The 13,821-nt window shown below is 30.9% G+C and overlaps 1 long non-coding RNA gene across 1 annotated transcript; it reads right to left on the minus strand.

Moving 5' to 3' along the window:
• Positions 1-844: 844 nt before the first annotated feature.
• Positions 845-2,288, minus strand: LOC111614719. Its single transcript, XR_002754982.1, has 3 exons — positions 2,252-2,288; positions 1,086-1,167; positions 845-1,013 (listed from the first exon to the last, which is right to left on the minus strand). It is a non-coding gene; the product is annotated as an uncharacterized LOC111614719 (long non-coding RNA).
• Positions 2,289-13,821: the final 11,533 nt, after the last annotated feature.

The following is a 13,821-nucleotide window of genomic DNA, read 5'->3' on the forward strand; positions in this document are numbered from 1 at the left end:
AATACTGGAGTGAGAGCTTGTAGGGTTAATGATGAGAGAAAGTTGGATAAAGATGGAAAAATTGAATAATTTAAAGAATTAATTAATATTTTTTAACGTAGTTGTACGTTCCTCTCTCCTCTATACATCTGAAATGTAGAGGTTTTATACAGAGAATTTAAATGTGGTTTTACCTACTTTAGTTAAGAGGTTGTTTCAGCTTCCAAAATGTACTCCTGGATATTGTGTGTGTATGGAGTGTTTGTTGGTTCATTGCCTTGCATATTCTTGTACAAATGTGATAATTGGGTTTTGGAACATTATACATGCCCCATTTGTACTATCAACCAGTCATTTCACCCACATTTCCCTGCTGGTGCGTGTGGATTTACTACAATGAGTTACGCGCTCGCCTGCCAACATTTGCTCATTAAGACCTGTTGGCAGACATAATCGCCGATTAGAAAACTTACATTTTGTAAGTATATTTGAAAAATAAACTAATCACTGCGACATTAATTTATAATACTTAACGACGAAACACGATCGATTTTTCAAAATTATTTTCTATTTTTTCTTTATTTTCTCACCGCCTCCAATTAATCCCGAGTCTACTACCGAACCCATCAGTGGAAGTAGCGCCAACTTTAATATCCCCTGCATTAAAATATATTTTAATAATATCGTACACTATTTATAATTTATATTCACTATTACAAATTTTATATTTTCTGTTAAAATACTTTGGTTTGTTTAGACTCTTTAGAGTTACTGTAAGTTATATTCATGAAATAAGTAAAAATCTATTCAGAAACAGTTAAAAAATACGAACATAAATCTTTGATTCATTAGAATTTGTTTATTGAACAATTATTCCTTCTTTTATTTTTTCTATCATTCTACCACTCACAAGCATTTACATTTCTTATCTATGCATTTTCCGTTTTTCTTATGATTTTTACCACAATATATAACACACCAAATACCCTCGAAATCACAGCTTACCATTCCTACTTTCTCATCACAGAAAACAGCTTTAAACAAAAAACTGTACATAAATATTTTGTTTCAAATAAATTTGGAATTAATAACTAATTTTAACTTACTATCGACTAATGTCAAAAATAGGATAATTAAAAGAATTCCACGGAAGTGCATCATGTTGTCACTTAGACGAATGCTGTTAATCTACAATAAATATTAAAATAAATAAAAAATATTAAAATTATTTATAATATTTAATTTTATATATCTTCATAACGCAAATAATAAATTAAATTATATAAATTAATTAAATTAAAATTCTAAAGAAGCTTTAACTGCATTGTGATAAAGATGAATATCGGGTATCAAACTGAATGAACTTTTAATTGTTATATAATTTTCTTAACATCGTAGTTCAGAGATTTTTGCAAATGTGATCAAACCTGCAATAAAACACACCGGTGAATAGACACTTTTCTAACCGGAACTTTTTTTTAAAGCTTAGAAAGTAACGTTCAAACAATGGCCACTTCGTTCAGTAATATCAAAGGCCTTTGTTGAGAGATTTGACTGTATTTGAAAATAGAAATGGCATTCTGTTCTATTCATTCGTTAAACAGAAACAACTGTCAGGAAACTCTTTCGTATTAGAATAATCTCAACCGAATCAACGTAATAAAACTCCAAATAAAATAAATTAAACAAGTGTTAATTGGCTGGCAAATGTCGATTATTAAACACATTTAGTGACCAGCATTTGGCAACTAAACAGAAAACGTTCGCTAAAACTGAATATTAGAAGTTAGTTGTTATACAGCAACTTAAAAAATTTGTAGACCTGCAAATTCCCACTGTCGACTGAATGTCTGTCCTTCCTGAATCTCCGGAACGCTGTTACGCTCATAAAAGCCGAGACCAGATTTGAAAATCTTTGGGGAAGGAGACCCCGATTAAATTCATACGTACTTCTGGTACTAACCAAAAGTCACGTTATTTGCATTCAAAAAGTTTTCTCAGATAGGAGTTAGATTGATGAGCGGCACGACTCAACAGGAAAAGTATGCTGTACAGAGGAAGATACTACTAATTTCAGGTGTAAATCATATATTTAAAATTAAATAAATGATTAGAGATTGATTAGAGATATGATTAGAGATTCCAGTCCGGCATTATGACGACCGCACAAAGAACAATTGCTCGTTTAATTTACTTATTTATCAGCACAAGAATAACTTTCTATAAAATTGCAATAAATTAAAACAATTTAAACCTAAACATTTATACTCACGTTTTATTATAAATGAGGTTATACTTTAATATTTTAAGACGAATATTAAATTTCATGCATGAAACTCGTATATAAAGTCGTCTGCAAGAATGTAATGACGATATCGACCAATAGAAACTATCATTAAATTTATGTTTACTAATAAATATTTAATGCCATTAAAACGTCTTGAATAATATATTTAGATATAAAACGAATTAAGAGTAGAAAATAAAACATAAAAATAGTTTTATCGATAAGGCACGTTTACGTTCAAAATGTGATAAAAAGAAAATAGATCAAGAATAAACAGTAGCACTCATAAAATATAGAAAATAAATAATTTTATATATAAAAATTTACAAAAGTAACTTTTATGTTAAATTGCAATTTTAATTACATTTATCGAAATTAAAAATATTCGGCATTAATCTACTGCTGTCAATTTAAAGGTGAAAAAAATTACTAATTCTAAGATTATAACAAACTAATTTTTACTTGAAATTAAATAAATATTTCCTATACAAAGCTAAATAATTTCACAAATTAGTTCGTAAGGAAAACGCTACATTCTCTTACAGATTTTAATGAGTTTTCCTCAACTATATATTAAGTAAATGATTATTTTTAGGCACAATTTTTTTAGATACGATTTAAAAATTTATGTACTGTTCATGTGAAATAAAATTCAAATATTTCGTATTCTGTTTCATACAACAATAAATTTAATTTAATTAATTATTTACCATTAAACTAAATTTTACACTTAGTTTTTGACTGAAAATTTTTACCAAATATTAAATTATAATATTATTAATATTAATATATTAGTTTTATAAATTAACAATATGTGGAAGTATTAGGTAAAAAACAATAAAATTGTTTATTGTTAAAAACTTATTAGAGTAAGGTCGCAAAGTTTCTATCAACATCTGGAGGATTTTAATGCCCATAATTACTGTTTAGTTTTATGATTCTTATCGTTTTTGTCCTGCAATTAAATTTTATTACAGAAATATTTAATCTACAGTTAATAGTTTTACTCTGTTTTTAATAATGAACAATTAAATTCAAAGTAATTCGTAATTATAAAATATTTAATCAATCAATTTTTATTTAATATATCAGGTGATAATGGGGTTAAATAATATTTTTATTTTAAGTTTGATACATGAACAAAGAAATTATATAATTTATACAAAGTTAGCGTGGCAAAACCATCACCGAATAAAATTTAATAACAAATATCAGATGACAGTGTAGCAACTCGAACATCCAAAATAATATTGCAAGAATCAAGAAGGTGTTTTCTCATATCCATCGCTGTTGTTTCACTAAAAAAAAAAATTCTGAGTTACATAAGACATTAATTATTTTACCATTTAGGTTTACCGAAAACCTATTTAGTGTAAATTGTTAAGCAAATAATTTTATTTTATAACCAGGGCTGTCTAGTCGCGTAAAAATCTACCGACTCCGACTTCGACTTCGATCAGGTGCGGACTTGTTACCGAAAGAGACCCGGAAATTCTGATGTCATTACGTGACCTCAGAATAAAAGATTCAATAAATAGAGTTCTAATAAAGATGGAACGTAGAAAATTTTTATTCCAAAGCTAAAAGACTTTTCTAAGTAATATATAAATATGTATACGATAAATTTTACTTTTTTCTCTGTAATATATAACAGATGGAAAGTGTAGCGCTCGGTTAAAAAAATGACCCCTCCCAAATTTTTACAATTCTGGACTCGGGACACCTTGAAATTTTGAGATATGCAAACGATTCAAGGTTTTTTTTCTATATGTGTGGATGTTATACTGTGTGTGTGGGGCATGATTTGTTCACCCCGTTTCAAGACTAATAATTTGTGTGGTCTGAGTGGTCAGATTTGGAGTCAGATCGTTTAACACAGGAGCTAGTTATTAAGCGTCACGGTGGTTGAACTAAATCGTGTCCCCATGCACATTCTAACATCTTAGGCGTGAACATCTTAACGGGTTTTACTCTACTATTATAAAATGGCAAAAAAGCTTACTTTGAGGGTAGAGACGACTTTTATTTTATTTTTTTTTTTAATTTTGAACGCTAATAACGAGTAAAATATTCATTAATTAAGAGATATGACACATGACCCCTTAATTAAACAGTATTAATGCCCCTTTATACTCAAGCTACAGTGCCATATTTCGTTTTTTAAACTTTACCCATTCTAATTATTGTTTAATATCTCAGAACAGAAAATAAAGAAATTAAACAAATTAGACACAAACACACACGGGCCCGAATTTTTTCCCTTTTATTGACTTTTTTGAGGGATTCGGGAGGTCTGCAAACGTGTAGATTTGCAAAAAAAAAAGAAGTTGGCGGGTCAAATTTGATGCGATACCAATACTTTTCCGTTTTATATACATAACAAGTCGGGAAGTAAAAAGAAGTCGGAGTCGGCGGATTTTTTGACTCTAGCTAAAACACCAAAACTCCACGACTCCGACTCCACAGCCCTGTTTATAACACTAATAAGACAATAAATAAGACTCTGGACTCAACATTCTATTAAGAAAAATTTCACTGTTTCAACCTCTATCACTCAAATAATATACATCTTTTAGCCAATATAAGTCTCCTTGTAGTTGAGCGCACAAATTATAAAATGTTTTGCAACGAGTGCGTAATTTATCGAGTTGCGATAAAAGTAAGACACCTAGCAAAAAAAGCTGTTTGAATTTTGTTAAAATTAACTTTTATATTATTAATTAGCTGTACTTGACCACGTCTTGCTGTGGCTCCAAATGTATCTATTATAATTGAATAACACTCCCCGCGGGAAGGAATTTCGAAAAATCACTACTTAGTGTATAATCACTTGACGTACCCTGTTAAAACGCAATAAAACACGCAAAAATCCGCATCTAAGATATAATAATAGAAGACCAGTTCATCACGGTAAGCCTTAATTTTGTTTCTTTCCCCGGAGGGAAATTTCGACATTTATATAGTATAAATTATGTAATTTAATATAATATAATTTTGGCCAAACAAGTAATTTGGTAAAATACATATTGTGAAAGTTACTTTATTGAATAAAACATCTTTTTAAAAGCAATAATTATCCATTAATAAGTGGTTAACGAATAAATTGAGATCATTCCGTAATCTCAACCACCCTTTTTTAGTATTTGTATTAATTACAGTATTAAGTAAATCTTTATTAATAAGTTTGATTGCATTCGAGGCATGAGAAGTGACCCCTGTATCTCCAAACTCTTTCGACCTTTAACCACTAAAATTTACCAGTATTAATGCTCCTTATACAAAAGTTACCATGCCACTGTTTTAAAATAATAAATATCGTTTTTTCTTCATCCAGAGATATGAAACCAAATATATGCTAACACCAAACACATCTACACGAAATTTTTTCCCTTTTTTGACTTTCTTGGTTTTAAGAAGTTCATAAACGTGGAGATTTACAAAGACACGGGATAACTAAATTAGACCCGATTACAATACTTTGCTTTTTTATGTATACATAAGAGCCGGAAAAGTAAAATGAATTAAAGTGAATTTGTGGAGTATGAGTAATGGAAATAGTAACTTTACCTTTTATTAGAAACATACTCTAATATTTAATTTTTAGTTCTTAAATGTAGTAAGTCCTTTACAATAACGACAAACCGAATCATCCATTCTTGTAATAAATTGCATGACAACAAAATAGAGAGTTGTGAAAAATAGTATACATCGATGTCGGAGGTGAAAAATCGTTGTAATCTCTGGAATAATTAGAATAAAAAATGTCTGTATTTTTCAAGTATTTTTATAAATCAGAAAATGCTGAAGAGCGTGAAATCGGCTGATTTAACCAAACGAAAGTCATTCTGCCATTTTTGCATCTAGAGAAATAAACGTGCTGAAATGATTTAAATTTGTATATTTTTTTCCATCTAACACAAACCACAGCGAGACACGCGCAGTCTACAGTGTTTCCAACTGTTTCACCTAGAGAACAGCTGTTAGTTGATGTGCGCGGGACGTTAATATGAACGAATCAGGGAAAGTCGGGGTTCTGGCAGGGAGTGTAATAGTTACCGCAAATATACAAATATATTACAAAATTTTCACACATTTACTGTTTATATAAGAGAGAATTGTTTTTCCGGTCACCTCCTATATAAAAACTTCTATTAGGTATAAAATTACGAAATAAATATACATAAAATTATTATAATATGTACTTTTTGCTTTTATATTTAAATTTAAAAACAAGATTTTAAAAGAAGAATTTGAATTTACCGCTTACGAGAGTATATTAACGACAACAAGGGCTCTAATACTTGTTTCACATTACCACATCAAATAACATATGTCAGTTCGGGAATGTAAGAAAACCACTGAATAGAAAGATGGCAGACAGGCCGAAACATTCCCTCTTTATAAATGTTGAATGTTAGTGTCATAGTGGTAAATTTATTAAAAAGTTTTATTGTTGTTGGTATTTGTTAGTTTGATTGTTGTTATTCGTAAAATATTTCAATCCAAAAATGTTTTTTAAAAAATGTAAAAAGTCGATTCATAGTGCCGTGTTTTCAAGATAAATGATATTGGAAGTACTTTTTCACAGTTTACAACTATGGCGAGAAATGTCGTATTGTTTGAAGATTGGTGGAGTTTCATTGCAGAGGAGAGACAGTGATCTCGTCTGCAATGAAACCCCAGAAATCTTCAAAAATTACAATATTTCTCGCCACTTCACTTCTAAGCATAAAAATTATAATCTCGAAGCAATATCCGAATACGAATGGAAACGAAATGCAGAAGATGGCCGCAAAAATTTATTGGGTCAACAAATGTTTTAAAGAATATAGATAGTTCTCAGAAAGTATCTACACATGCAGGTTATACTGTAGCATACAATATTGCAAAAATAATGAAGTTTCTCTACAAAGGGGAGTTTGTTTAAACACTGTATGCTCCAAGTTAATAAAGTTTTATATCCTGACAAGAAAAGGAATTTTAAACTGTAAGCTTATCTCGAAAATCTGTGACTTCTAAAATCGAAGCCATAAATAAAAATCTGACATCACAGTTGGAATCAAAGATTGACCAATTTAAATTCTCGTCCATTATTATGGATAAAAGCACTGATATAGATAAGACTATATATCAGCTATATATATCAGCTAGTATTATTTATAAGAGGTATAGACATGTAATACTGTATTGTGATTGATGGAGCACAAAGTATGACAGGAAAAAATCCAGATTTGTTGGGATCTTCAATCACAAATACACCGGGAATAATGTGTTTCTACCCTGTGTAAATCTGTCTGGAATACGAAACTTGTGCTTGAGGTGATTGTTAGATTGCAATTCAATTAATTCAAGCTGCAAGTGGTCTCGCTACTTCATAGTCCACATTAAAAAGTATGCTGAAAATATCCAAGTCCTTTTCAATGGCACTGAAGTCTTGAAATCTTCGTTCAAATTCAAGATGAATTTTTCTCAGGCCATCTTTGCAGCTCTCAAGTTTGTCTAGGGGTATTGAATTTAATCTCGGGAAGTGAGACAAGTCGTTCTTAGCTAGCTGATTAGCAAACAGAACAAGTTGTAGTTTAAAACTTCTAAAATACCTCAGATATTGTCGATAAATTGATTTTTTTCTTGCATTTTGACATTCAACTTGTTCGCGTGACAGAGATATTGGAATCTGTGAAAAATGCAAAGTCCGAAAGTCACGCTGTATTTTCCAGCATTTCACACCCTGTTTCACAACATTTTACACAGAACTCTGTTTCTCATGGAAGAATGGCACGAGTGACACGATCTCGTGTTTCAGCTGCCAAGCTCGCTCGAAGACGAATCCTGAACTAAGCCACATTACATTCATGTAACACAGCACATCAGAGTACTCAGATTGCATGGACTCAAGAAAATCTCGAAATTATCTGTAAGCCCACGAGATTGAATAATATTTACAAGCTTCACGATTACATGAAGTTTACACGAAGTTTTATTAGGATGACCTTTATCGGCAAATTATTAATTATTATGAAATAAGAAAAAGCTTAAAAGCAATAATTGTCCATTAAGGCAGTGTTGTTCAACCGAAATTGTTTTTGTCCAAAACCAAAAATAAAAATACACTGTGGGTCGAATATATTTATTTACAACAAAACATATACAATTATACAGTATTTTGTATGTATTTTAATATGAAACTTACTTTTTAATTTTTTCACTTAAGTTTTTCATATCAACAGCAGTGGCGTGCAGAAGAGGCATGCAGTCCGTAGAAAATACATATTGTGCAATTATTTTCATATTTTAACGTACTTAAATTTTTATTAAAATTAATATTTGATTATAATCGCATTATGTATTTTATTACAAATTTATATACGTGTGAAAAATAATGACAATATTGCTATTATATATTTGAAAATAAATTCGTATATGCATATTCCTAATGGAAGCGCTGTATTGTAGAATTCCAGACAGCTTCCACAGCGAATATATTTCAATGGCGTAAAGTAACGAATTATACGCATTCGCGCAATCGCTGAACAGGGCATCAACCTCACGTGGTTTAGCTCATGGATGCTGCACACCAAAATATAGTATAATATTTCTAATAATTCCAATAATTCTATTCAGAGCCGGCACATCTTCCATATCATCAAATGTTACCGTACACTACTGACCAATAGACCAATTACTTTTTTCTTATTTTATCGGTCAATCTATTGCGTCTTTTACATTTAACAATCTTCAGTTTTGAGAAAAAAGATTTGTGTAATTGTTTATATGCTCCCTTAACAAAGAGAGGTGATTTCCATTGCAGTTATAATGCTTATCGTCAGTTTTTTTAGGTCAAGAAATTTAACGGTCTGTGATTAATTTGCTTTTACCTTGAAGCTGCATATCAAGTTCGTTTAATTTCATTGTGATATTTATAAAAAAAAAAAAAAAAAAAAACATAAATCCAAAAGCCACTGTCCATCATGTAATTCAGGAATATTCTGATAATTTTCATTCATAAAAATTCAAGTTTCTTCTCTGAAATTCTGAAATTTCTTTAACCATTTTTTATGACTTAAATACTTGCGCACATACATTTTCAAGGTGCAAATACAACGACAAATGAAAAGCTTCAGTTACTTTCAATCTTTTTCATTGCTTATCTACGCCCAAGAATTAATTTAACATTTCCAATATTAATGCCGATCATTGAAGCATTCGTGGTGGCTCTAATTAATTAAGCAAATTTCAGTCCATGGTCATGCAAGCATTTAATGTTAGTCACATACATATTTTTTTTCTGGTAATTGTGTCTTTCATACTCATAACATTGAAAAATTCATTGGTTACATTAATATCAATAGGCACGCCTCGAATAAAAATAGCAAGTTGAGCCGTATCCTTAATAAAAGTTCTTAAATAAAGGTAAACGTTTATTAATGAATACTATAGAGCAGTGGTTCCCAATTAGTGGTACGCGTACCCCTGGGGGTACGCGAAATTGCGTGAAGGGGTACGCGCGGCAATCTAAAATCGGTCCATTTAAAATTTAAACGCATGAGATGAAGCAATCAAAAAATAATGGGGGACCATCAAAAATTTGGCAGTTTACAACACGATGTCGAATGCACAAATTCGTTTATTAATAACTAAAAATTTTCTCGAAATTTCATCAAAAAATGCATTTGTGACAATACCTAAATGAAATTCTTACGCAAGAAACAAAAAGTGTACAGTTAACACAATTTTTATTAATTGTACAATTATCATTATCATCGTGTCAGCGAAGCGGCAATAAAATATTTACTACCATTTTGCACAATATACCTCTACGAGAGCGAATTTTCGGCTATGACAAACACGAAAACTAAACGTCGTCAACGACTTCAACTCGAAGATCACTCGAGACTAAAGCTGATCAAAAAGCAACCAGATTTTACAAAGTTGTGCAAAGAAAATCGTGCACATTTGTCGCATTAAAATTAAATAACCTTATGTTATTCTCATTATTATTAGAATTGTATTTTAAAGGTAATAAATGTAAGAAAAAAACTTATTCTATCACTAGCTGTCTATCCACAGCTTCGCCCGCATTATATCGAGTTTTCTCGTGGGAGTAAGATATTTTCTCGCAGTAAAATGTAGCCTATGTCCATTTCCAACATGTAAGCTATCTCTGTGCCAAATTTTATTCAAACCTGTTCAGCGGTTTAGGCATAAAAAGGTGACAGACAGACAGCATTATCTTCGAATTTATAATATTAGTATGGATTAATATGAATTTCTGCTATAAGGGGTACGCGAATTTGAGCTCTTTCTTGAAGTGCTACGCAGGAAAAACTAATTGGGAACCACTGCTATAGAGTAAATCGAGATGTCCTGATTCTCTAGAATATTGTGCAATTAAATAAAGAAAAGCGGAATATGCAAGAACAGTAAATACTATTACGAATGGTAACCGTATTATTGGAACGATATCCTAACTTGACGACCCTTTTGTTTTTAAAGCCTTTGACCCGGGACTTAGTTTCGTTTTCTGTTTTACACACACAAACATAAGTTGAATTAAAATTGAAGATATATTTAAAAAACAAAATTAGCGATTCTGGTTCTACATCTATATCTATTTTCATATTTACTTTTATATAGCATACACACTTGGATTTTATTGATTTCTGTAATTTTTTATATGCTACTCAATGAATTTTATTGAATACATGAAAATACAGTAAAGCATCGATTTTCCGAAACGTCAATCATCCGAAAGAATTCTAGTCGTCAAATTTAAATTTTCGCCAGTGCTGTGGCGCTTCAATCTTTGGCTATGTCTTGGACTACTCAAATATTTTACGTTTTTGAAACTAAATTAACATCTGAAGTATAATTTTTTATTATTTTTATATTTTTCAATATATTTATTTTGTTTGTACAAAATAAAAAAAATAATTTTTAACGATACAATAGTCTTTGTTAGGCTTAACATCGACGAAAATTCAACGCGAAGCGACACGCAACGGATAAAAATTTCGACATCGGATACGTTAAACTATTTTTTCGTACGTAAATTAGTTATCCGAAATATCAGTTATCCGGACAACCCCAGTCCCCAATTGATTCGGAAAATTGACGCTCTACTGTATTTTAATTTATTTTCTGGTTTTTTTATTACTTGATTTTCTCTCCCTGCGAATACAAGTAATCGAATTTTTTTTTCTTTTTTTTGCAAAAATTAGAAATTCAAATGAAATTCGGTATTGGAAACAAATTTGTTTTTCTTTAATTTAGATTTTCTGATTTGTTAAAATGTCTTATAAAATTAACATGGTCAACAGAGCAGGTAATTAGCATAATTTAGCACAATAAATATTTATATATAATAATATTTTCCAAAACTGTTCAGTATCAACTATTTAATGAACTCATTTGCATGCAAACTCTTCAAACATGATTGACATAACCGTTTCTATTACGGTAAACAAGTGCGGAGAGTATCGAGGAAGAAGATCGTTGACTAAAATTTGAGACAATCGGACAACATTATTATACGTCCGAGTTCCTACTAATATTATTTTATTTACGTTTGACATTTTATTATTTTACTTACGTTTGACATTTTATTACGCCTATTAAGGCGTAATAAAATGTCAAATGTTAAAAAACAACGATTTAACTTTCACGAAGTGACTATATTCAATGAAAATGGAGAATCTGTCGTGGTATCACGAACATCCTTGATACAAAATGGAGGATTGCTGAAAAACTTCATAATTGTGTGTCCTAATGAAATGAAGTTTATTGTAAAATTACCTCTGACATTGGAAATTCTCAATGAATTTGCCAGGTTTGTACGAATCTATTATATAGAAGTTTCGTAGTGTTTAGTGTGTAAATCTACCTCGCGACAATACGAAATACCCTTATAAAAGAAAAGACTATTTTTGTTTTAAGAAATCGGTGTAATTATTTAAAATAGTTTGCATATGTTAATGATTGGAATAATGCCGAAAAATAGCGGAAGAAAAAATTTATTGAAATGAAATAATGCTATTATTCGTGAAATTCATTTATTATTTAATAACGAAACAGTTAATAAATCCTTACGTAGTATATTGAATGACCAATTAATGTCGTGAATGCGATTTTGCTGCTAAGTAACAATCGTGATTAAGTAATTAATCGGTGTGAAGTCATATATAAACATAAACAATTATATAAACATCTTTTATGTGGTTTATATAACTGTGTGTTTATATAATTGTATATTTACCGCTTGTAGAAATGTAACTCCTGATGAGGGATGCAAGTAACATCAAAAATCTTACACCCGTAATGCACAGTATAATAAAGAACTAACATATGTAATCCTTATGTGAGATCTGAAAGGCCCCCGGGTCTAAAATAGTAATTTTATTAATAATGTTAATATTTTGTTATAAAATATTATTTCATTTTGATGAGAAATTAACGTTATCCAACGTGGGAAAGATAGATAACAGATTCTACTTCCTTTGAGGGAAGTTAGTACATCCTCTGTTTTTCCCTTATCCGCTAAAAATCTTATCCGCTCAGATGGGAACTGCCCACCCCTCTTTGATTCCCCTTTCATCCGTTCACATGAAAGAGTTTCTGGCAGATGATTGGTCGTAAATCATGAGATATAGGGGAAATTTATCAAAATTCGGGGAGTTCATCGACAGACCTAGAAGAGTCAGGACTTTACACATATTTCTCCTGATGGCCAACGCCCTTAGACGAGTCACATAGAATAATCCCAGAGTTAGCGCTGAGAAGATATACTTTGATTTTGTGCACATATTGATCTCCCATGGAAAGAAGTAAATGAACTTTATCTTCAAATTGTCCCTTGCCTACAGAGAAGAAGACGAACGACAACTAAAACAGGTTGTATGTTTCCAACGATTTTGTGAGCTCTCTCTCTCTCGATCGTGTATCGGTTAAATTTAAGTCCATATATCTCTCGACTGATAGGTTGTAATTTGTATTCATTGTCTCTCATTGTAATATATTTGTACTATTTTTATTGGCTTATGTTTAATTAAATTTATTCTTGTTTATTTGTTAAAGAATGTCTCCTTTAGAGTCTCTGAATCAAATCTATAAAATAATCACACGCGTGTTTGTCCGCGGATCGATTAATTGACAAACTGGTGTCGGGAACCTGACGTAAGGAAAAAGGTGAATTTACCACCACCAACTTCCGCCCTATTTCCACTCAACTGTAAGACCCTCAGCCACTCGTTTCCCTACGTTCGGGAAAGGCCGTTCTTTGGACGACAGAGACTAGTCTCGCGACTAGTGCCCGTAAGCGGCGTAGACGAAGAACAACGTCCTTGGCGACTCTCACACTTATTAGTTGCCTCTGTTGAAATGCGGTTACAGATTTAAAAAAAAACAACGGTAGATACAGTATTCCATCCTTAATTTTTTTCAGATTCTTTAAGATTTTTTGAAGAATTAATTTTAAAGTAATATACAAACAACCGCACCATAAGAAATCTACTGTTCGTGTTCTTTCCAGACAAAAAGAATAAGACAATTATCTCGAAAGA

The sequence above is a fragment of the Centruroides sculpturatus genome, unplaced genomic scaffold (genome assembly GCF_000671375.1).
Source record: "Centruroides sculpturatus isolate CEXI.00-Female unplaced genomic scaffold, Cexi_2.0 scaffold2026, whole genome shotgun sequence".
NCBI lineage: Eukaryota > Metazoa > Arthropoda > Arachnida > Scorpiones > Buthidae > Centruroides > Centruroides sculpturatus.